General features: G+C 35.9%; 1 protein-coding gene across 1 annotated transcript in view; it reads right to left on the bottom strand.

Annotated features, from left to right (window-relative positions):
- The window catches only part of CTNNA3 (catenin alpha 3), a 1,725,716-nt gene extending 1,699,874 nt beyond the window's left edge, over nt 1-25,842 (bottom strand). The window contains exon 1 of the mRNA XM_057737480.1: nt 25,776-25,842. The gene's annotated coding sequence lies outside the window, so the exon portion shown is untranslated. The remainder of the gene's footprint in view (nt 1-25,775) is intronic.
- Nucleotides 25,843-26,984: the final 1,142 nt, after the last annotated feature.

Here is a 26,984-nt window from a genome sequence, read left to right as displayed (position 1 = left end):
AAAAGAGAATTCTATTCCTTATAATGAAAGCAAGTTTGGGATTCTTCACTCTACAAAATCATTTTTAATATCTGAATATAGAGTTTCTTTCCTCATATAGTAACTAATGGTAGCCATGTAAAACTTATATTTTACATTTGAAAATAAAGTATAACATCTCAACCATTATTGATTCTTTCATAAAATTTAGTAACTTTAATTTTCTAAACTGATATCGTCTCTCTATTATAAAAGCAATACTTAAAATTATTTCTCAAATTAACTTATAAGACAAGCATTTAGAAGGAGACTGAAAAGTCTGTTTTGCCAGTAATTTGCTTATCCTTTTAACCTATCATCCACACTTTTTAGGATATACAGATAATTTTTTTTCTATTTTCCGTTAACCACTTAATTCCTCTTTACTTTCCAACTCTGAGTTTAGTTCCCTGACACAGGCACTCCTGAACTATGTCTCATTCAATGATTTTTCATTTTTCCAGGTGCCTTAAGAACCTACGTCTAAAGGCCTTGTTAGATTGTATTCTATTTGTGGCTTAAAAAAACCTTTTAAACAATGGGGAGCTAGAAATTCAGAATCCTGGAGCTCAGGAGAAAAATCAAGATGAGGTAACTATGCATCCATGTTACACCTTAAACCATGAGACTAGAAGAACTCTCCCAAGGCTGAGTAGAGGGAGATAATCCGCCAAAGATAGTACTTTGCAAAACAAGTACCCACTAGGAGTAGGAAAAGAAGGGAAGTCATAAAAAGAATAGGCAGAAAAACAAGACAAACTTAGCTCAAGTTCAAGCTCTGCTTTACTCTGCTTGGCCTTGTCCACATTGACTCGCATTTACCCTGGTTTCTTCATATGAAGTGAGACCTATAAATTTGCTATGAAGGGTAATTACTTATAAAATTACTCATAGAATCTAACGGAGTGCTAATTACAGTATTAAATAATTCATTAGTCAATTACTATTATTTTGGGGAAAGATAAATTTCTTTTTGTGGTATTCTACTTTTCCAAATACAAATCCAAATCCCCCTGAATTTTAGAAGACTGCTGCAAGAGATAATAAATAGATTGCCCATCTGACTTATAAATTGGTGAAGAGTCATTCATACATTTTTATTTAGCAGATTAAATCCATTACCCGGACGGAAGTTCTACCCCATCCATGATAATAATTTATAATTAGGAAACAAAGAATCATGGTCCTAAAAGGGAAGAGCTTAAGAGCTACTTCCAAAGTTGTAACAAATGCTTAATAAATGCAAGACATACTAACACATATTAATTAATTGTGTATGTTATTTAGAGGATTGAGTATGGGATGGTTTAAGGACAGAATACAAAACTAAAAGCAAACGAATGGCAAATAAGGAAGAAAAAAAAAAGAAACCTCTGGTGTCTTGTTCCCACATAACACTTATGGAGTTGTGCCAATCCACTTTATTCCAGAGCAAAGAGCCACTCAGTCACTGAGGCTATATTAAAGAGAAAAGAAGGAAATCCTTTCTCCCACTCTCTGTTTCCAAAGATAATAACAGAAAACTAGATCATGATGGATTTCACTACCAAGTAGCCATGCTAATTTTACTCATGTCCCCACTGATCCTCTAAAAGTCAACTCTACTAATTTTGCATTATGGAGCACAAGAAAAATATGTACAAACACAAAGAAAATCCATTTTTCAAAACCTACAATATCCCTAAATTGTCCAAAAAATAACTGCTATCATCCCTAAACTTAAACTGTAACATCAGGCCTTCAAATGTAGTGAAAAGAATGGTGCTGATCACAGAGTAAAGAAAAATAATTAAACTCAGTTGTTAACATAATGAATCACATTTTTTTGACTCTAAATAATAACCCTGCCCAATAGTCTGAGTAACCCACACACATGACCTGACTCATCCCAGCTTTTTCCCTCCTGAGTCTTGAACGCAAAGAATTAGATTGACACAATCACTCATGCTCCTTTCTTGAAGTTCAACTCATGGAACTGGTCTGTGAAAAGCCTGTTTTACTTATTTATTTCTTTGTTGTTATCATATTCTGTATCCCTCAGCCTCAGTTCCATTTCCCTCCCTCCTTCCTGTGGGCATCAAATCTGTAGTAGTTCATGGGTGCCTTTCCAATCAACTTTCTATAACTTTTTTATATATTATGTGTATATATATATATATATATATATATATATCTTTACAATGATATATATCTTTACAATGATACATCGCCTTCTGTGTGTGTGGATTTTCAAATGTACAGAAACAGTATTGTACTTCCCATCTCTTTCTACTTCTCAATCAATCTCTCTCTCTCTCTCTCTCTCTCTCTCAATTTATCCTCTCAACATTACATTTCCATGGTCTATTGATGTCGAACTATAACCGCAGGTTACCTCACTCAACACATAGTTCTAGCTCCCCCTTGCTTTTCACTGCTATGAAAGCAGGACAGCCTTCTTTGCAACCCAGAGTGGCATATGACAAAATTCTGGCCAATGATATGTTAGCAGATGTTTGCTGAGAGGGTTTCTGGCAAGCCTTTTCTTTCCCTATAAAGAGGATGTCAGACAATGTTGCCATGGCCCTTCACCCTTCTTTATATTATCTGTGGTATGATGCCTGGATATAAAGCAGTCACCGCAAACCTGAGGAGGAAAGATGACAGAGCAGAACTATAGAAAGAGCTTAGGTCTTTGGTGTTATCAGTTCTGAACTTCTCACCTACAGATTTCTTATTATTTGAAAAATTAGTTCTCATTTATTATAAGTGATTTAGTTTGTTCTTTCATTTTGCATTTGTAGCATTCTATCAGATGCATTTATAATGTATTTTATCTGCCCATATCCCTATTCAAGTACATTTAGGTAGTATCCAACTCTTTACTATATAAGAAACAATACTATAATGAACATTCTCATACATGTCTCTTTGTGTACCTATGCAAGAGTCCCTGTAATATATATATAAATATATATTCTGCTGTGGACTGAACTGTGTCCTCCCCAAAATTCATGCTTGTAGTCCCAACCCCCTGTACCTCAGAATATGACTTTATTGGAAACAGGGTCTTTAAGGATGTGATTAAGTTAAAATGAGGCCATTATGGTGGGCCTTAATTCAATATAAATGGTATCCTTATAAGAAGAGGAGGTAAGGACACAGACATACACAAAGAGATGATCATGTGAGGATATAGCAAAAAAACAGCCACTTGGAAGCCAAGGACAGAAGCCTCAGGAAAAAAAAACAAACCTACTGACACCTTGATCTTAGACTTCTAGCCTTCAAAGTATGAGAAAATAAATTTCTGTTGTTTAAGCCAATCAGCATGTGGTGTTTTGTTATGGCAGCACTAGCAACTAATACAATTCAGAAGTAGAATTTCTGGGTCGGAATGTATGTGAGTGTTCAATTTCAACAAATATTACCGTATTGGTCTCCAAAATAATATTACCAGCAGACCACATGGGTTCACATGTTCTCATCTCCTCACCAATACTGCGTGACATTTCAACTTCTGCCACCATGAGAGGTGCAAAGTTGATCCCATTGTTGTTTTAATTTTCATTTCCGATTACCAATGTAATTGGTGATCTGTTTTAGGCTGACTAACTAGCCATGCAACATTCCTTTCTGAATTGCTTACCTATATTTTTTAACCAATGCTTCTCCTAGGTTGCCTGTTTTTCCTTAATAATTTTCAAAAATTATCTGTATATTCCATATATAACCCTTTGTATTCTTTTTTTCTTTCTTTCTTTCCCTTTTTTTTTCCTTTGTGGCCACGCTGTGCAGCATATAGGATTTTAGTTCCCCAGCCATGGATCAACCTGTGTCCCCTGCAGTGGAAGCCCAGAGTCTTAACCACCAGACCACCAGGGAAGTCCCTCTCTTTGTATTCTTAAACATTCCACCACCTGTATATAAAAGTTCTATTTTCTTCACATCCTTACAGACACTAGGTTATTGCCAGACATTAATTTTTTTGCCAATTTAATAGGTATCATAAACTATCTCATCATTGATTTAATCTGTATTTACCTGATAACTAGTGAAACAAGCTAAATGTCTTTTCACCTAAGTATTGGTCATTCCAGTTTTCTCATCTATGAATTACTTTTTCATTTGTCATGGACCCATTTCCCTGTTAAGATTGTTCTTTTCCTCATTAATTTTTTAGGAGTTCTTAAATTGTTTTCATTGAATGAGTCTATGAGTCAGCTATTTCCACAATAATGCTACATAAGAAACCACCCTAAAACTCAGTGGCATAAAACAACATTTGCTCTCTCTTGTACATTTTCAGGTTGGCTGGGGGTCGACTAATGCAGGATGGGTCTGGCTGGGCTAACTTCAAGTTGTAGATTTGGAATCCAAATCTATTCCACATGTTTCTCATCTTCCTTGGACAAGTAGGCTACCAGAACCATGTTTTTCCCATGGCAACAATCAAAATAGAAGGACAATTGGAAAACAGTGTCTCTTAAGATATAAGCTTCAAACTAGTACTCTGCCTCTTCTGCCCATATTTCAATGGGCAAAGCAAGTCACACAACCAAGTCTAACACTAATGGTGCAGGGAAATATACTCTGCCTCTAATGGGAAGAACTGAAAACGTTGCAGAAAAAAACTGATCCCATGAGAAACCAAGCACAACACTCGGAGAGTTGGAGAACTCAGGTTTACTGAGCCGGCGGACCCAGACGAGCTAAGGCTCCAAAATTCTGGGGCCCCGTTTCAGGGGAGTCTTCTCCTTATATAGGTTAAAACATACAGCTATAATTGGTACAAACTGATTGGCTACAAATTACTATAGGTCACGGGCAGTTACAGAGCGAGGGAGTTGCCAGGGGTTACACACATAGTAGGGGGTCCTAACAGGAACTTGTAGGAGCCGGACATTCCATTCCTATCAGGACTAAGGTCACAATTTGCATTCTCACATTGGTTGCAGGTTGAAGTTAATGGTCACTTAACAAGTCTATGTGCAAAGGGTCTCAAACAAAGGCTTGGGGTGGGTGCCTGAGAGCTAGACAGTCTTCCCTTATCTGATCACTCTTAGTAATTCATTTTATTGTTTAACTGAGAGTGGTGAGCAGGCCTTTGCAAGATAGAGGAGAGGAAGTTTCAATTTCCTCATCATAATGTCACATGGCAAAGGGCCCGGATACAGAGAAAGAGAAGAATGGGGGACAATAATGCAATCCACTTTATGTCGATGATTTGTAAATATATCCTTTCAGTTGGTAGATTTCATTTATCTTCTTTTATGTGACTTTTTTCACAAAGAAAGTTTTTATATTAATGTAATTAAATATTTCAGTCTTTTACTTTATTGCTTATGTTTTGAAGGTCCTATTTAAGAAATTATTTCCTACCCTAAGATCATAATAAATATACTCCTATATTTCTCCCTAGAAGAAAGCAATCAAGAGGATCAACAATCAAGATATTTTAACTTAGCATGTGCATAAATGCAAGATTATATGATATAAACTAAGGCACCAAAGTTAAACAAGTAATCAAAGTTAAAAACAATTACCAAGGATGACTAATTATTACAGGTGAAATTTTGAGCTCAGTCTTTTAAAAATATTAACGGATACAGGCTGACAAAGATGAAAAATATGCAAGAATCATAAAGAATCACAAACTTGATATTCTCTCATTAACATATATTTATTGATCTAAGCTATATCTTTAAAACTGCTAAGCACAAGACCACAAAAAAATATATATAGCCTTCTCAAGTCATGACATCTTGGAAAAAGAAAAAAGAAACTTTTGCAGAACTTAGCTATTATAAAACAATATATGTTATGATGTCACATTTGTAAAAATATATGTATATATGTGCAAGTAGTAGGAACTACTTCAGTAGTTTGGGGTAAAAAGCAGGTCCCATCTATTAATTTTTCAAATTAAAACCACTTCCCAATTGCCAGACTGGCAGAGAGTCCAGTATCTCTCTTGTTCCTCAAATTGTTCAAGAACTCTGGGGGCCTCTTGATTTACATACCTCAGAGAAAGAAAACTGGAGAATTTTATTATAATACAAGTGGACCCTGTTGAAGGCTACTGGTGTTCTGCTCCTGGCATACAGTTTACTGATGAAAACTGATCCCCTGCAGTCCCATATGACCTTTCTGCCTGCTGTGCTCCTGCCTTTGTTGCTGCAAATACAGTGGTCACAATGATTCTTCAAGAGAGAAGCAGCCTGCTCCCTTTGAGGTACAGCATAGCAGCCACGCCTAGAGCTTTTTAGTTCACCAAGCACCAAGTGGCTGGGTCAGGAGGGCCTTCTGCCTCCAGCCACACAAGTGCCCAAACAGCTTCTCCCATGGGGCAATGCAGGCCACAACAGGAGTCTTAGTCTAAGGTCTTTGACGTTCTTTCTTACTAGGTCCATTTTTAATCAGGACCAGTTCAATGCACAAAAAACTTTCTAATAATAAATGCAAGGAAGGAGTCCAGGTCTTTGCTCTTTTCCTCTCTGAAGGCTCCCAGACTATTTACAAACTTCCTCCACTCATCCCAGTGTTGACCAGCCCTGCAGGTGAAGGAAGACTGGGAAGGGCAACCTTTACAAAACCAGAAAAAGACCCTGTTAAACCAGTACCTGAGACACAAAAGGATAAAGACCTCATTAATGGTTTCAAACATTGGGGGGTGGGGGGGGCGGATTTCTCTTACTTTGCAGTTGCCAGCTAAAATATAGAATGCTCAATTAACTTTGAATTTCAAATAAACAATGAATAGTTTTCTGGCATATGTCCCATGCAGTATTCGAAACATACACTAAAAAAAAATTATCAGTTGTTTACCTAAAACAAACCCCTGTGTCTTATATTTTTATTTGCTAAATCTGGCCACTCTACTTCATGAATGAAACAAATTAGGAGGAGGGGGACCTAGAAATCCCTTGTGCCTAAATTTAAAGCAGCCATAGAGCTAGACCCTCACATCTGTGTATCTTGACATCCTATCAGAGACTTGAGGCTGAGAGAGCCAACCAAAAAGCCAGCTCTCACCCTGTTACTGCACAGGAGCTGCTTTTTAGATAGCCAGAGATGTTTTCTGGCCACCTCCCAGCAATATATTTCTAACTACACTCAGTTGGAAGATTTTAGTTCCCAGAAATGCAACACAGGATAAAAGAGGATATTAGAGCCTGGGATATTAGAGCCCCAACAGTAGGAGCAGACACACAATAAAACACTGGCAAAGGCTATTCTAGAGATTAGGTTTTATGTATCCCTGTTAGAAAAGTGAATCTGAATTACTTCAAATTATCTAAGATTAAATTCACCTCCCAGTAGAGGACCAAACAATAGGAATAGGAGAATAGTTGCCCTGAATGAATCTGTAGCTCCTGTAGCCCAGAAATTTAGCAAGATATTTGGCCTCCACTTTAAGATTTGACAGGTAAATTCTGTAGTTCCAAAAATGATAGTGACAGAGCTCAAAAGGGATATAGATATGTATATATCTCACTTATGACAAACACCAGGACTGAATAAATCTCTAGTCTTACAAAAATAAGTAAATATAAAAAACCCAAAAAGACTGTATAACAATAAAAGAGGAAGACAGGGGAAATGATCGTCAAGACCAAAAACAAAAAATTAGAACATACCTGCTCTGTGCTCCCAGTGAAATACCCAAACTTAAAAATTCCAAGTAAGAAGTGATGGAAACACTAACTAAAATCAAAAGAAATTTAACTGAAGAGAAAGGCCAAAATAAAAACAGACCTGGCGAAAATTTTAAAGTAAAAGAATTTAGCAAACCCAAAGAGACAATAAGTAATTAAAATCTGCACTGAGGAATCACTCCTCTCCTTTATCATTTGCCTCTCTATCAGTAACTTCATCATTGAGAGAGCAAAAGAAACTAACAATGGAAGGGCTACCCTGGGCTTAATTCTTACCAACAAAGAGGAATGTGTTGGTGAAGTGAAAGTGACAGGAACCTTGGGAAAAACTGAACATAGCACCTTAGAGTTCATTATGGCCAAGGAAGAAAACAAAAAACAAAATAAGGTAAGTATCTTAGATTGCTTAACAGTTCAGAGAAAATATAAGAATTTCCCAGAGCCAGAGATTCTAAAATGAAAGACAGGTCAAAAAATAAAACCCACTACTGCAATCACAAATGAGCAAAAAAATGGGAGAGAACATATGCAAATATAGCAATGTGCTATATAAGGAGATTTCTAAAGACTGAGATTTTTTAAAGGACATACAAAAGAAGAAGGAAGAGGGTAAATGTAAGCATGAATATATCAGTGTGGTATTGGCCTATTAGAAGAGTAGACTAAAACTACCGTGAGCAAAGACTTGTGAAAAACACATAAAACAACACAAAAACTTTTAGGTTTTATTTGAGGGTGGAAGGACAAAAATGGTACAACCTCCCTCCTCTTCTTCCAGGCAGATTTCATGATGTTAACAGAGAGGAAGCAAAATGACAATTATTTTGAGTTTGCTTTCAAATTATCTACCAAGGAGGATGGTCTTTAATATGGAAAGACTGTGCCAACGATCTTGAGAAGAAATTGATAAACCACAGGAGAAAAGATAGTGGGAGAATGTTTAACTATTTAGATAAATGTCCATTTCCAGGTGTATTTTATTACAGCAGGGCTTCTCATTCTCAGCACTATTGACATTTTAGGCTGGATAATTTGCTGTTGGGGGGCTGTCGTGACTTGTAGGATGTTTAGCAGCATCCTTGGCCTCTATCCACTAGATGCCAGTATCACCAGCCTCCTCGTTGTAACAATCACAAATGTCCCTAGACACTGTCAAAAGTCTTCTGGGAAGCAAAAGTACTCTGGGTTGAGAACCACCATATTGCAGAGCACTGAAAACTTGCATATATTATCACAGAATTATTGTTAGCATCTTCGAGTAATCATGGCATTGGGAACTGACAAGTGTTATCTCCTATAACAGAAAAGGTAGGTTATGAAAATGTGATGTTGATACACAGCAAATCTTAATACAGTATCAAAATATTATTAATTGGAAAAGAGAGCAATGATCTCATGAATTTTGCTATAGTTTTATTAAGAGCCACTCATAGTAAACTAATATGATGTTTTCTTTTCCTTTTTTTTTCAATTTTATAACTAAAGAGGATAAATTGTTTTCATTAAAACATTTTTTTAAATCTTTTTTAAAATCTTCTTTGACAAGCTAAAGAAATGTTAGCTGCTCATATACTGTTGGCTGAAGTATATATTGGTAAAAATCTTTTGGTGAGGCACTTTGGCAACATCCATAAAATTTTATATGCACAAATTCTTAGACTAAACAAATACTTTTAGGAATCTGAACATGTGTACAAAGATGGATGTGAAGGATTGCAATATTTTTTGTAGTCATAAAAAGCTAGAAACAAACTACATGTGCATCAAAGGGGACTAGTTAAATAAATTGTGATATATTCTTTCATTGGTGTGATTTGAACTGCAACCAGAGAAAAAGTCTTAGGAAATATATAGAATCCAACTGGATTTCATTTGCCTAGAAGTAGGGGAGATATTAAAAATATTTAACAATTAGCATGGCTTAGGCCCCAACCAATCAGAGTCTAGCCTGGAGCTGGGTCTTGGAAAGCCCCATCTATATGCAACATGTTCACTCTTTAGTTGCTGGGTCTGGGGAAGGTCCCGAGGGTCCCAGGCAGAGGCCAGGTGGAGGAAGGCCATTAGTGAGGGGGAGAGGGAGTACAAAAACATTCCATATTTTAACAATTTGTATGGCCTTACTGGGGAATATCAGTCCTCACCAAGAGGCAGAAATAACATTAAAATAATCCAGAATAGCATAGAACAATAAATTGGTTAAATTCAACCAAGCGGCAGCTATGATGAAAAGTAAATTTATACATACTGACATGGAACAATTCTTTTTTAATTTTCACCAGAAACTGGTAGCAGTTCCCTTGTGAAAAGAGGACCAGAGAACTGAGGACCTGAGGTCAAGGCAGAAGGAATATGCATTTTCATTGTATACCCTTTGTGACAAATGCTATGTTTGCTAACACCCCTTCCAGCCCTGGCCCAGGTTTCCTCCTCTACTAGAGAGACTGGAAGGCTAAGAAACGTGCTCTTCTCAGACTCCCTTGAAGTAGTGGGACCCAGATTTCAACAACCAATGACAGTTTGCGTGAGATTTTTAAAGGTCACAGGCATCAGATCCTTCTGGGAAAGTTGTGGTGGGACTCTACTGCCCAGTGCAACAGCCAGGAATAATGGAAGCTAGTACATCTATAGGACCATTCCTGAGGTACACTTGGACATTTTTCCTAGCTGCATTGTCTCTCGCTGTTGCTCTGGCTCTCCAGGAGAATCTATGAGCTATCTAATATTGTTTACGAAACTCTTTCTGCTGGAGCTAGCCAGAGTAGACTCTTGGTTGCAATCAAGAACCCTAGCTAAGGCAACCTTTGCTAAAATAAAAAGTGTGCATGTATATGTTTTTCAGTTTAAAAAATTAAGTTTTATAAAAATGCTTTAAACATAAAATGTATGTGGGCTGGATGGTGGTACAGCTCAGGGAGAACACACTTAATTGAAGAAGCAAATCCAAATGAGCAAGCCCAGAGATCTGGGTTCCCAAATCCCATTGGAATATCAGCTGTGTCTCAACCACCAGAGGCAATCTTAGAAATATAAATGTGGACTCAAATCAATGGCTCTCCTTCTTACCAATAATAGCCAATTTTAAAAATATGATGGAAGGAAAGATACCAAAATATGATGGTACCAAAGAAACTTGTGTAAAATGTATAAAATACTTGCGTAAAGACAACTTTAAAACTCTACTGAAGGATGTAAAAGAATTGAGTAAACAAAAACCTGATGTATAGGTAGATTAAACATTAAAAAGGCATTATTTCTCTCCAAATTAAAATACTTACAGGCTATTATAATAATTTTATAAAATATTATACAAAAATTCATCGGGAAATAAACATTATGTTATTACATGTAGAAAAATCCTGAAGGGCCAGAAAAAGAATAAGGAGAAAGATTAATCCTTCCAGATATTAAAACATGTTATGAAATAAAGTTATTTTAAAAGTAGTGATTGCATCAGCAAGGAAGCAGGATACAAGATTAATATACTTAAATCTGTTGCATTTCTTTACACTAATAATTTTAAAATCCCATTTAAAATCATGTCAAAAAAAATAAAATACCTAGGAATAAACTTAAAGGAGGTGAAAGGCCTATAAACTGAAAACTATACAACACTGATAAACAAAATTGAAGATGATTCAAAGAAATGGAAAGGTATCCCATGCGCTTGGATTGGAAGAATTAATATTGTTAAAATGGTCATACTACCCAAAGCAATCTACACATTTAATGCAACCCCTATTAAATTACCCATGACAGTTTTCACAGAGCTAGAACAAATAAGCCTACAATATATATGGAATTACAAAAGACCCAGAATTGCCAAAGCAATCCCAAGGAAAAAGAACAAAGCTGGAGGCATAACCAGACTTCAGACAATACTACAAAGATACAGTAATCAAAACAGTGTGGTACTGTCACAAAACCAGACATGTAGCTCAATGAAACAGAATAGAGAGCCCAGAAATAAACTTATGCACCTAAGGACAATCACTCCACAACAAAGGAGTCAAGAATATACAACGAGAAAAAGACAGTCTCTTCAACAAGTGTTGGGTGTGGGGAAAGCTGGACAGCTACATGTAAATTAATGAAATTAGAAAACTCCCTCACACCATATACAAAAACAAACTCAAAATGGTTTAAAGACCTATATATAAAAAATGACGCCATAAAACTCCTGAAAGAGAACATAGGCAAAACATTCTCAGACATAAATTATAGCAATATTTTCTTAGATCAGTCTCCCAACGCAAAAGAAATAAAAGGAAAAATAAACAAATGGGACCTAATCAAACTTCAAAGCTTTTGCACAGATAAGGAAACCATGAACAAAACAAAAAGACAATCTACAAAATGCAAGCAAATGCTTGCAAACAGTGTGACCAAAAAGGAGTTAATATCCAAAATATAGGACTTCACCCTGGTAGCAGAGTGGTTAAGAATCTGCCTGCCAATGCAGGGGATACAGGTTCAACCCCTGGTCTGGGAAGATCCCACATGCCATGGAGCAACTAAGCCCATGTGCCACAACTACTGAGCCTGTGCTCTAGAGCCCATGAGCCAAAACTACTGAAGCCCACACTCCTAGAGCCCATGCTCTGCAGCAAAAGAAGCCACCACAATGAGAAACTCGCACACCACAATGAAGAGTAGCCCCTGCTCTCTAGAGAAAGCCTGCGCCCAGCAACGAAGACCCAAAACAGCCAATAAATAAATGAATAAATTTATTTATTTTAAAAATACATAGATATACACAGAGAGCTCATACAACTCAATATCAAAAAAATAAACAACCCAATCAAAAAATGGACAGACCTAATAAGATGTTTTTCCAAAGAAAACAGAGATGGCCAGAAGGCACAAGAAAAGATGCCCAACATTGTTAATTATTAGAGAAATCCAAATCAAAAGCACAAAGAGGTATCACCTCACACTAGTCAGGATGGTCATCATTAAAAAATCACAAATAAATGCTGGAGAGGATGTAGAGAAAAGAGAACCCTCCTACGCTATTGGTGGGAGGGTTAAATAGGTGCAACCACTATGGAAAACAGTATGGAAGTTGCTCAAAAAACTGAAACTAGAGCTACCATATGATCCAGCAATCACACCTCTAGGTATATATTAAGAAAAAAATGAAAACTCTAATTCAAAAACTTACATGCACCCAACATTCACGGCAGCATTATTTACAATAGCCAAGACATGAAAATAACCCAAGTGCCCATCAACAGATGATTGGTTTGAGAAGATGTTGTGTGTGTGTGTGTATATATATACACACACACACACAATGGAATATGACTCAGCCTTAGAAAAGAATTAAATACTACCATTTGCAGCAACATGGGTGGACCTAGGGAACATTATACTTAGTGAAGTAAGTCAGAAAAAGACTAATACTATATGGTATCACTTACATGTAGAATCTAAAAAATAATACAAATGAATCCATATATAAGACAGAAACAGACTCACAGACATAGAAAACAAACTTATGGTTACCAAAGCGGACAGGGAGGGAGAGAAAGACAAATAAGGAGTATAGGATTAACAGATGCAAACTATAATACATAAAATAAATAAGCAACAAGGATTTACTGTATAGCACAGGAATTTATATTCAATATCTTACAATAACCTATAATGGAATATAACCTGAAAAAGAAAATAACTGAATCACTTTGCTATACACCTGAAACTAACACAATATTATAAGTCAACTATCTTCAGTTTTTAAAAAAATTTTTTGAGAATAAATAAATAAGTAAGAACAGAAAAGGGAGGGGGCTGGGAAGTAGGGATTGCAGAAAAATTAGATAAAAATATTACCAGAACAAACTCATGGTTATCAAAGGGGAAAAGAGAGGTGGGATAGATCAGGAATTTGGGATTAACATATACACACAACTATATATAAAATAGATAACTAATAAGGACCTACTGTACAGCATAGGGAACTCTACTCAATATTCTGTGATAACCTATATGAGAAAAGAATCTGAAAAAGAACGAATATATATATATAGGTATAACTGAATCACTTTGCTGTACACCTGAAACTAACCCAACACTGTAAATCAACTATATTCGATATAAAATAAAAATTAAAAATATATTACCAGAACAGAACAAAGAGTGAAACACAGACTCTAATATAAATTTAGCTTATGATAAAGATGGCATTTTAAATTAGCAGGAAAGGGGACCACCCTGGTGGTCTAGTGGCTAAGACTCCACTCTTCCAATGCAGGGGGCCCAGGTTCAATCCCTAGTCAGGAAACTAGATCCCACATGCCTCAACTAAGAGCTTGCATGCCGCAACTAAAGATCCCACATGCCACAACTAAAGATCCCGCATACTTCAACAAAGATCCTGCATGCTGCAACTAAGACCCAGCACAGCCAAATAAATAAATATTTTTTAAATTAAAAATAATAAATTAGCAGGAAAAAGAGTGACTCAAATAAATCATATTAGATCAACTAAATAAACATTTAGAAGAAAAGTTAAAATACAGCTGACCCCCAGCCTCACGGCCCCTTGGTTCAAAATCAATTCTAGATGCCGCAAAGACATTTAAATTCAGAAAGAAAGTACAAATGAATTTATATATAATACATTTATGTATAATAATTAAAGTAGAAAGTCCTTTCTAACCAAACACAAAATCCAGAAACCATAAAGGAAGAGGTTTTAAACACTGAACACAAAAATATTTTATTTTATGTATAATTTTAAAATAAAACAGGGAGGGTGGGAGGGAGTCGTGGGAGGGAGGGGATATGGGGATACATGTATAAATACAGCTGATTCACTTTAGTGTACCTCAAAAACTGGCACAACAGTGTAAAGCAATTACATTCCAATAATGAGTTTTAAAAAAAAAGAAAGAAAGAAAAAAGAAAGCAAACATAAAAAATAAATTAAAGGACTTCCTAGGTGGCGCAGTGGTTAAGAATCTGCTTGCCAATGCAGGGGACACGGGTTCGAGCCCTGCCCTGGGAAGATTCCACATGCCACGGAGCAACTAAGCCCGTGTGCCACACACACACACACACACACACACACACACAAAATAAAATAAATAAATAAATAAATGACAGCTGTTGTAACAATTATTAAAAAAAATAAATAAATAAATAAATAAATAAATTAAAAAATAAAATAAAAAATAAAACATAAAAGTTAAAAAAATAATAAATTGGGGGGAAATACTTGCAAAACATTAAACAGACAAAAAGCTAATTTGCTTAATTTACTATGGGAGAATAAAAAGAAAAATTGACTACTGGAACTCCTTGCCAGAGCAATCACACAAAAGAATAAAAGGCATAAGATTGGAAAAGAAGTAAAACTGTCTCTATTTGCAAATGACATGATTTTATATATAGAAAATCTTAAAGACTCTACTGAAAAACTTAAACCTAAGCAAAGATCAATAAAACTAAAAGCGGGTTCTTTGAGAAGACAAACAAAATTGATAAACCTTTAGCCAAACTAATCAAGAAAAAAAAGGGAGAGAACTCAAATCAGTAAAATTAGAAATGAAAAAGAAGTTACAACTGACACTATAGAAATACGAAGGATCATAAGAGAGTACTACAAGTAACTACATGCCAATAAAATGAACAACCTAGATGAAATGGACAAATTCTTAGAAAAGTACAACCTTCCAAGACTGAACCAAGAAGAAATAGAAAATATGAACAGACCAATCACAAGTAATGAAACTGTGATTAAAAATCTTCCAACAAATAAATGTCCAGGACCAGATAGCTTCAGAGGTAAATTCTATCAAACATTTAGAGAAGAAATAACACCTATCCTTCTCAAACTCTTCCAAAAAATTGCAGAGGGTGGAACACTCCCAAATTCATTCTACGGGGCTACCATCATACCAATACCAAAACCAGACAAAGATATCACAAAAAAAGAAAATTATAGGCCAATATCACTGATGAACATAGACACAAAAATCCTCAACAAAATACTAGCAAACAGAATCCAACAACATATTAAAAGGATCATATACCATGATTAAGTGGGATTTATTCCAGGGATGCAAGCATTCTTCAACATATGCAAATCAATCAATGTGATACATCATATTAATAAATCAAAGAATAAAAACCGTATTATCATCTCAATAGATGCAAAAAAAGCTTTTGACAAAATTCAATACCCATTTATGATAAAAACTCTCCAGAAAAGTGGGCACAGAGGGAACCTAACTCAACATAATAAAGGCCATGTATGACAAACCCACAGCAAACATCATCCTCAATGGTGAAAAATTGAAAGCATTTCCTCTAAGATCAGGAACAAGACAAGGGTGTCCACTCTCACCACTATTATTCAACATGGTTTTGGAAGTCTTAGCCACGGCAATTAGAGCAGAAAAAGAAATAAAAGTAATACAAACTGGAAAAGAAAAAGTAAAAACCTCACAGTTTGAAGATGACATGATACTATACACAGAAAATCTTAAAGATGCCACCAGAAAACTACTAGAGCTAATCAATGAACTTGGTAAAGTTTCAGGATATGAAATTAATACACAGAAATCTCTTGCATTCCTATACACTAACAACGAAAGGGCAGAAAGAGATATTAAGGAAACAATCCTATATAGCATTGCAACAAAAAGAATAAAATACCTACAATACAGGAGGCAAAATACCTACAGTACAGGAGGCAAAAGACGTACTCAGAAAACTATAAAACACTGATGAAAGAAATCAAAGATGCCATAAACAGATGGAGAGGTATACCATGTTCTTTCATTGGAAGAATCAATATTGTGAAAGTGACTATACTACCCAAAGCAATCTACAGATTCAATGCAATCCCTATCAAATTACCAATGGCATTTTTCACAAAAAAATCTTACAATTTGTATGGAAACACAAAAGACCCCAAAGAGCCAAAGCAATCTTGAGAACGAAAAGCAGAGCTGGAGGTATCAGGCTCCCTGCCTTCATACATACTACAAGGCTACACTAATCAAGACATTATGGTACTGGCACAAAAACAGAAATATACATCAGTGGAAAAGGATAGAAAGCCCAGAGATAAACCCATGCACCTATGGTCACCTAATATATGACAAAGGAGGCAAAAATACACAATGGAGAAAAGACAGCCTCTTCAATAAGTGGTGCTGGGAAAACTGGACAGCTTCATGTCAAAGAATGAAATTAGAACAATCCCTAACACCATACACAAAAATAAACTCAAAATGGATTAAAGACCTAAATGTAAGACCAGACACTATAAAACTCTTAGAAGAAAACATAGGCAGAACACTCTCGGACATAAATCACAGCAAGATCTTTTATGACCCACCTCCTAGAATAATGAAAATAAAAACAAAAATAAACAAATGGGAGCTGAGGAAACTTAAAAGCTTTTGCACAGCAAAGGAAACTGTAGACAAGACAAAAAGACAACTCTCAGAATGGGAGAAAATATTTGCAAACAAAGCAACTGACAAAGGATTAATCTCCAAAATATACAAGCAGCTTATACAGCTCAATATCAAAACAAACAAACAAACAACCCAATCCAAAAATGGGCGGAAGACCTAAATAGACATTTCTCCAAAGAAGACACACAGATGGCCAACAAACACGTGAACAGATGCTTGGGCATCCCTGGTGGCGCAGTGGTTAAGAATCCACCTGGCAATGCAGGGGACACGGGTTTGAGCCCTGGTCCAGGAAGATCCCACATGCCGTGGAGCAACTAAGCCTGTGTGCCACAGCTACTGAGCCTGTGCTCTAGAGCCCTCGAGCCACAACTACTGAGCCCACGTGCCACAACTACTGAAGCCCACATGCCTAGAGCCTGTGCTCCACAACAAGAGAAGCCACCGCAATGAGAAGCCCACGCATTGCAACAAAGAGTAGACCTGCTCACCACAGCTAGAGAAAGACCATGTGCAGCAACAAAGACCCAATGCAGCCAATTAATTAATTAATTAATTTTAAAAAAAGAAAAGATGCTCAACATCACTAATTATTAGAGAAATGCAAATCAAAACTACAATGAGGTATCACCTCACACCAGTCAGAATGGCCATCATCAAAAAAATATACACACAATAAATGCTGGAGAGGATGTGGAGAAAAGGGAACCCTCATACACTGTTGGTGGGAATGTAAATTGGTATAGCCACGGTGGAAAACAGTATGGAGGTTCCTTTAAAAACTAAAAATAGAACTATCATATGACCCGGCAATCCCACCACTGCACATATACCCAGAGAAAACCATAATTCAAAAAAACACATGCACCCCAATGTTCACAGCAGCTTTATTTACAATAGCCAAGACATGGAAGCAATCTAAATGTCCATCAACAGAGGAATGGATAAAGAAGATGTGGTACCTATATACAATGGAATATTACTCAGAAATAAAAGGAATGAAATTGGGTCATTTGTAGAGACATGCATGGACCTAGAGAGTGTCATATAGAGTGAAGTAAGTCAGAAAGAGGAAAGCAAATATTATATAATAATGCATATATGTGGAATCTGGAAAAAAATGGTAAAAATGATCTGTTTGCAAAGCAGAAATAGAAACACAGGTGTAGAGAACAAAGGTACGGATACCAAAGGGGAAAGGGGTGGGGAGGAAAGAATTGGAAAACTGAGATTGACACATATACATTATTGATACTATGTATAAAATAGACAACTGATGGGAACATACTATATAGCACAGGGAACTCTACCTAATGCACTACAGTAATCTAAATGGGAGGGAAGTCCAAAAACGAGGGGATATCTGTATGTGTATGGCTGATTCATTTTGTTGTGCAGTGGAGGCTGACACAACATTGTAAGGCAACCATACTCCAATAAAAATCAATAAAAAGAAAAAATAATATTTTAAAAATTGTTGGGGAGGGTGGGGGGAGTCACGGGAGGGAGGGGATATGGGGATATGTGTATAAATACAGCTGATTCACTTTGGTGTACCTCATAAGCTGGTACAAGAGTGTAAAGCAATTATATTCCAATAAAGAGCTTAAAAAAAAACTGTTAAATCTAATCAATGAATTCCATGAAGTTGCAGGATACAAAATTAACATACAAAAATCAGTAGCATTCCTATACACTAACAATGAATTATCTAAAAAAGAAAGGAAACAATTCCATTTACAATAGCATGAAAAACAATAAAATAGTTGGGAATAAACTTAACCAAGAAAGTGAAAGATCTCTACTCTGAAAACATTGATTAAAAAAATTAAGAAGACACAAATAGATGGAAAATATCCCATGTATATGGATTGCAAGAATTAATATTGTTAAAATGTCAATCTCTAGATTGACCAAAAACCATCTAAAGATTCAACGCAGTTTCTATCAAGATTTCAATGGTATTTTTTCAGAAGTAGAAATAAACAATCCTAAAGTTTATACGGGACCACAAAAGACACAGAATAGCAAAAGCAACCCTGATAAAAAAGAACAAAGCAAGAGGCATCACACGTCCTGATTTCAAGCTATACCATAAAGCTATAGTAATTAAAACAGTATAGTACTGGCATAAAAATGACAAATAGACCAATGGAACAGAATAGAGAGCCCAGAAGTAAACCTAAGCATACAGTGAACTAATATTTGACAAGGGAGCCAAGACTACTCAATGGAGAAGAGTCTCTTCAATAAATGGTGTTAGAAAAATTGGATATTCACATGTAAAAGAATAAAACTAGACCCTCATCTTATATCACTCACAAAAATTAACCTGAAATGGATTAAAGACTTAAATGTAAGACCTAAAACCATAAAACTTCTAAAAAAAACATAGGGGGCCTTCCTTGGTGGCGCAGTGGTTAAGAATCTGCCTGCCAGTGCAGGGGACATGGGTTCAATCCTTGCTCCACATTCCACAGAGCAACTAAGCCCATGTACCACAACTATTGAGCCTGCACTTTAGAGCCCATGAGCCACAACTACTAAAGCCCATGTGCCACAACTACTGAAGCCCATGTGCCACAACTACTGAAGCCCACATGCCTAGAGCCCATGCTCCACAACAAGAGAAGCCACGGCAATGAGAAGCCTGCGCACCACAACAAAGAATAGCCCCCACTTGCCGCAACTAGAGAAAGCCCTTGTGCAGCAACGAAGACCCAATACAGCCAATAAATAAATAAATAAATAAATAATTTTAAAAGAAAAAAGAAAGAAAACATAGGCAGTAAGCTCTTTGACATTGGTCTTAGTAATATTTTTTGGATCTGTCCCCTCAGGCAAGAGAAACAAAAGCAAAAATAAACAAATGGGACTACATCAAACTAAAAGCTTCTGCACAACAAAATAAACAATCAATAAAGTGAAAAGACAACCTACAGAATGGGAAAAAAATCCTTGCAAATCATATATTCAACAAGTGGTTAATATCCAAGATAAATAAAGAACTCATTCAACTCAACAGCAAAAAAACAAATAACCCAATTAAAAATGGGCAAAAGACCTAAATACACATTTTTCTAAACACTATATACAAATGGCTAACAGGTACATAAAAAGATGCTCAACATCACTAGTCATTAGGGGAATGCAAATCAAAACCACAATGAGATATCACCACCCACCTGTTAGAATGGCCATAATCAAAAAGACAAGAGATAACATGTGCTGGCAAGGATGTGGAGAAAAGTGAACCCTTGTGCACTATCTTGGTGAGATTGTAAACTGATACAGCCACTGTAGAAAACAGTATGGAGGTTCCTTAAAAAATTATAAACAGAACTACTCTACAATCCAGCAATTCTACTTCTGGGAATATATCCAAAGGAAACTAAACACTAACTCAGAAAGATATCTGCACCCCCATATTCACAACAGCATTATTTACAATAGCCATGACATCGAAACAACTTAAGTATCCATCAATGGATGAACAGATAAAGAAGTTGCAGTATAATGGAATATTATTCAGCCATAAAAAAGGGGGGGGGAATCCTGCCATTTATAAAAACATGAATGGAACTTGAGGGCATTATGCCAGGTGAAATAAGGTAGACAGAGAAAGAAAAATATTGTATGATCTCATTCATATGTGGAATCTTAAAACAAAAACAAAAACAAAACAACAACAGCAACAAAAAACCTCATGGAAAAAGAGATCATATTTGTGCTTACCAGAGATGCGGGTGGGGGAAAGGAGAATTGGAGGAAGGTAGTAAAAGAGGAACAAACTTTCAGTTATAAAATAAATGAGAACTTAGGATGTAACGTACAACATTATAGTTAACACTGCTGTATGACATGCATGAAAGTTATTAGGAGAGTAAATCCTAAGAGTTCTCATCACAAGGAAAAAAATTTGGTTTCTTTTTTTGCCTTTTCTTTTTATTGTATCTATATGAAATGAGGATGCTAACTAAACTTATTGCAGTAATCATTTTATAGTACAGTTTACCCTTGAACAACGTAAGAAATAGGAGCACTGACCCTCCCAGCAATCAAAACTCCACAGATAGTTTATAGTCACTGTTCATATCTGCGGTTCCTCCATTGCTTGCAGTTCTACATCTGAAGATTCAACCAACCACAGATAATGTAATACTATAGTATTTACTATTGAAAAAAATCGCTTATAAGTGGACCTGTGCCATTCATCCCATATTGTTCAAGAGTCAACTGTATGTGAGTGTCAAATTTATTTAGAAAGATACATATTCCATAGACAGAATGCAGTCTCTCTCAAAAAGTAAGAACAGCCTTGGGAGAAACAACTCCACAGACAGAGTGTGGGCCATCTCAGAAGCAAGAGGCCCCAAAATATGGGATGGTTAGTTTTTACAGGCTGGGTAATTTCACAGGCTAATGAGTGGGAGGATTATTCCAACTATTTCAAGGAAGGGATGAGGATTTCCAGGAATTGGGCCACCACCCACTTTTTGACCATTTATGGTTAGCCTCAGAACTGTTATGGTACTGGTGGGTATGTCATTTAACATGCTAATGCATGACAATCAGTGTATAATGAGGCTCAAGGACCACTGGAAGTCAAATCCTCTGCCATCTTGAACCTAGTTGGTTTTAACCAGTTTATGTCTGTCTTATGGCTATATCATTGTTTTAAAGGTTGTGCCCTGCCCCCTTCCCTCCTGTTTCACATATAATAGTAAAATACCATGAAGCCACTGAAAAGAATGAGGTAGGTCTACATGAATTGCTATGCACCTGTCTTAACCAAATGTAACTGTCCTAATTCAGGGGAAAGTGGGGGGACACAAGTTGCACATCAATATGTATAGCATTAAGCTATACGTATAGCATTTTTCTTGACCTAAATCAAGGTTCTGTAAATTAACAAGAAGAGCAGAATGCATGGATATTGCATAGGTAACCAGCAGTGCCTATGACAGATTATTTGATTCTTAAAACTAGGATTCCATTTTTATCCCACATGAGGAAATAGGAACTGCTGATTCTAACAGAAAAGCTAGTTAATCCTGCAAATTTCCATGGAAACATAATCTATGAGCTCCAGCCCTGGACTGACAGGCCCCAGTACTTCTGGAGAATCACAGAGAGGTAGGTTTTATTTCTCACTCTCCTTTCATCTCTATCCACAAAAACACAAAACCCTGGAAAGGAAACACTACAAGGGCAGGGCTTTAATTTGGTTCACGAGTATCTATCCCCAGCACTAAGAATAATATCTGATACGCAAGTCATCTAGAAAGGGTGAATAATTACAAAGCCAATGTTGGAGTAGAGCCAATGTAGCCCTTTTGAGGAATCCTGCCTCTCAGTCTATGTGTTCTCAGTGAGCTAACCCAGGGCCTCTTTGCATTCATTCTACCTTCAGAAGCCTCCTCAACTGAGACCTGGTAATTCATTTATTATCTAGTTAATTGTACACCTCCATCCCAATTCTCTGCTCCATATGCATATAAATAAAGAAGATAAATGCTTGTACGGTCTCCTTTCATGGACCAGTAACAGACTGAGAACTGCTGATCACATTTTGAATGATGCTAATATAAAATAGGGTCTAGTCTTCAAGTTCCAGTACTTGAAGGTCTTTCTTTGTGCTAAACATTGCCTTCTCCATCAAATCTTTTTCACCATTAATGGATGGACCTGAAGCAGCACAAGCATACCAGTTAGGATAATGCAAAGCAGGAAAAACAGGTGAAGGAGTGGGGGTGCCAAATAAATCTGACCTAATTTACAATTTTGCACGTAGGAACTCAGTCACTTCTCAGACCCTGGAAGTTAGTGATTAAATTGGTAGCAGATTACTGGCTGTGTCCCAGACAGCAATAATGTAGTTAAAAATAGTAATTAAGCATGTGAAAATCAGGTGCAACAGCTAATAGTCATGTTCATTTTCAAAAATTCTATATTGTCAATTATCTGTCACTTTCCATTAGGTTTGCAACTTGACTAAACTCAACAGTTCCACCCCACAATATCAGATCACTTAAAATCCAGTATCCAAACAAGATTTAGAAAATCATGCTTTTCGAATCTCTAGACTAACATTCCCATGAGCCAATGATCCATAAATAAACACTATTTTTAAGTCTTCATTACGAAGCACATAGTTTCTCTTCAGCAAGATTGGCCTGCCAATTTCTCTGCTTAGGTCTTAATCCCTTCTATTCCAAAGAAAAAATAGAAACATGCAAGCAGAAGTTCAGAGTGAATAAAGAATGGAATTCCCATCCTTCCATAGCTATGATCTTTCTCTACATATCAATGAAAAAATAAATTCTACAATTTAAAAAATTTTAATAGAGGCAGAATATATTCTTTAAGAATTCACAACCCTATACCTCACTTCTAATCAAATACTGATACCTCTACTCTCTCCACTTTGATTTCTCTGTACCACCTACTACCTCCAAAAATCATAGTTTTATTTGATCACCAATTTTTTAGCTTTTTTACTTCAATATATTCTATTTCTACAACCATAATTCCCAAATTCAACACCAATAACAGAATTAAAATTTCATATCTTCCCTAACTCCCACCCTACCCTTGCCTTATTCCATTCTCATGTTTCCCTAAGCAGAAAATGCCAAAAATGAAACTCTGCTTTTGCATGTGCCTTCTATCCTTTTTCTTTCTGCTTTGCTGCCTACAGATTTTCTCCAAACAATTCTAATTTCCACAAACTTTTATTATAAAATATTTACTCTTCCTAATTCTATTTCTTTGTCACAGTTGGATCAAAAAATTCATATAAATCAGAACAACATATAGATGATCCTCTACAAAAGTTATTTATAAATTCTATTGTTCTAAAGTCCAAAATAATATAGGCAGTCAATAATACTATCTGTTGGTTTCAGGCAGAGGTGAAGAATTTTCAACATGTAGCTTTGTTGATATCTGTGAAAGTTCATAAATTGAAATTCTGTAAGTAAAGGAGATTCTGTCCTTCCAAATACTAAGTATATTGCTATCTATGTGCCTGATAACTATGTTTTGCATCTCACAGACACTCAATAAATATTTCACTTGGTAGATAAGGAATTTTACAAGGCCTTAAAAGAAAAACAGTAAAAACCCATCTTCTTAAAAATCACAATCTTTGCCTTCAACTCTAATGTTCTCTAATCTGACAAGTCCACACTTAAGAATAGAGCTTAAGGAAATGACCTTTAAAAAAAAAATACACACACACACCACAGAAACTATATGTTCAACAATGATTAATAAAATTATATCCATTCCCTTGAAAGAATGTTAGACAGCAATCTAAAATAACATCTATGTAGATTAGGTAATATTATATGGAAAACATTTTGATAAAGGTTAAATGAAATAACAAGTTTCCAAATTTTGTCTACAGATTACTGCAATTCATTTTAAAGCTGTACAGAGAAAAAAGACTAAAAGAAAATGCACCAATGAGATTACAGATAATTTTTTTCTGCCTTGAAAATTCCTACAATGAGCTCATATTACTTTTATAATGAAAAGAAAATGTTTTACTATAAAAAATCCCAATATTTTACTCAATTAGGAAGGAAGACACAGACTATGTATAGGATCCAACAAATGGAAATAATTGTATATATGTTGTCAGTATTTTTGGCTTCTCCATTTAACAAATATGTCCTATGCTATTACTACGGTAATTTTTTATAGTGGGTAATCCAAATATGCCATTTGAATTTGACTACTGATAATCCATATCTCCAAATCACAATTATTCTCAACATGTTGACATTTTAGTCTGTCTGAAAAAACTACCCACAAACCCAGGACCAAGGCTAATTTGCAATCCCATTTTTCCCACGTGTGTTTTAAGCAAATCATTGGTCTCCTATCTCTTCAGATATGTTGCAACTATCTTTCTTAGTGGTGCATATCTGTGACTCAAAACCTCTACAGTTAATGAACTTCCTGATGCCTAACCTAAATTTCTTCTTGTTTCCATTCACACTTATTCCTTCCAGTTCTGTCTTCAATGCAACTGAGAGCAATTGCCTGCAGTCACTCAGACACCTTTAGATAGTGATCTTCTCTTTACATGATTGATTATTACTTCCCATATTCATCTCATGTAGTGTGATTTTCATTTGATTATAAATGGTGGTAAAAACAGTTCTAAGAGATTCCTCAAATTCTTAATATTACTGCCAATTATAAACAAATATATAAGGCAAATATTAAGTTCAAAAATTAAGGCTTTGCCACTATTTCATTTTTAAAATCTCATTTACTGTGAACAAGCTTTAGGTTGAAAGTAAAATCCCTTCAAATATTTTGCCTGAGACCCATGCTAAAGCACAAGCATCCAGGCCATATCTTATCTTTTCCTGCACAGGATCCCAATCGGCTTTTTATAGCCAGAAACTCTCTGAATGCAAAGCACGACCTTGGCTACTAGCTTTCCCTGGCACTAGTTTGAAAGTTATTTATAACTTTAAACTTAGCGTGAAAGCCTATATTTCTCACCATAACTAGTCAAAACATTCCCGTTTTATATAATAATGTGATGTTATTTAATTCAGAAAGAAACCCCACATTTTAAACCTACAGTCTATAACTAAGACAGAGCAATTTCAACGCAGAAACAAGAATGCACTGCAGTCCAGCTCCTTTTTACAAACTTGACTCTTACCTTTCTGTTGCTTCCTATAAAGTAAACGTGTTTAAAATTCGGCTCTTGTAGGAAATTTTCCAAAAAGCATTTAGGGAGGAAAAAAAAAAAAAGAAGACTTCTTGGTTAGTCACAGAATTACAGAGTACCAAATTGAGAGGCAGTGACAGTGGGGCAGTCACTTTAGCTGAGCGTCATTCACCCAGGATGAGAAAGAAGGGGGAGGTTACAAGCCAGGGTGGGTGGTATCTAATCCTGAACTGCTAGTCACTGACCTCACTGACAACTTGTTACTGAAAATACTTTGTTGAAAAAGGCCAGACACATACTTTGACTAGAGATCTACAAACATAGCTGTCAGGAAGCTCTAAATAAGTTAGATCTGCATTTCTCTAGTCCTTTCCAAAATGAAGACTTCGTACATCTAATTAAAGCTGAACACTGGAATTATCGAGTGAAAAATGATAAAGCAGTGATAATAGGAGTCCGGGAAATCCACACATCAAAAGATCAATTATGTAAAATTCCGTGTCTTCAGAACCACAGAATTATGTGTCATATCTGAGATTTCCTCTGAAACCTTACTTGTCTCATACCCTTGCACCAAGCATCACGCTCTCTGCTTCTGGGATTTATTTAGACCCACATAATTATCAGAAAAGAATGTAAAGTGAAGATTTACCAAAAACTCCACAGGTGGAATCACTAATAAAGTCACCAAAAAGGCAGTCTTTTCCAACAAAATTTCTTTTTTCTATGGCTATTCTTTTCATGTTTCCTCTTCCCTTTTTTTAATCTTCTCTCCATCAACATCTTAACATTCACTGGAACAATCTTGCATAGCCCTGCCTTATGCTTTATCACATCATCTATTCCTTGACACCCCACTTGAACTTGTACCATATTTCCTGAGGCATTACCACTTTTGTGACTTTATTCCAATAGCTTCTAAAACAGTAGGTGGTAACTGCCCCTAAAATAGAACTACTCATTTGAGTTTTGGCATCTCTGTTTTTAAAAGGCTGAATTCAAAAAAATTTAAAGGCATTTATTTATTAGCTCTAAAGGCACTCAGAGCAAATATGAGGGAGAAGAGAGAATAAGGCAAGGTCTGGAAATCGTCCAAGAGAACCAATTATGAAAGAGGTTTAATTTTATATGATTTATAGGGAAATCTTTGAAATAACTGTATTTTTATGTAGCTTTCTTTAAAATGTGCATAACTAACAT

This window comes from Hippopotamus amphibius, chromosome 5 (genome assembly GCF_030028045.1).
Source record: "Hippopotamus amphibius kiboko isolate mHipAmp2 chromosome 5, mHipAmp2.hap2, whole genome shotgun sequence".
Lineage (NCBI taxonomy): Eukaryota > Metazoa > Chordata > Mammalia > Artiodactyla > Hippopotamidae > Hippopotamus > Hippopotamus amphibius.
The sequence above is the reverse complement of the archived record's forward strand: the minus strand, read 5'-3'. Positions and strand labels throughout refer to the sequence as shown.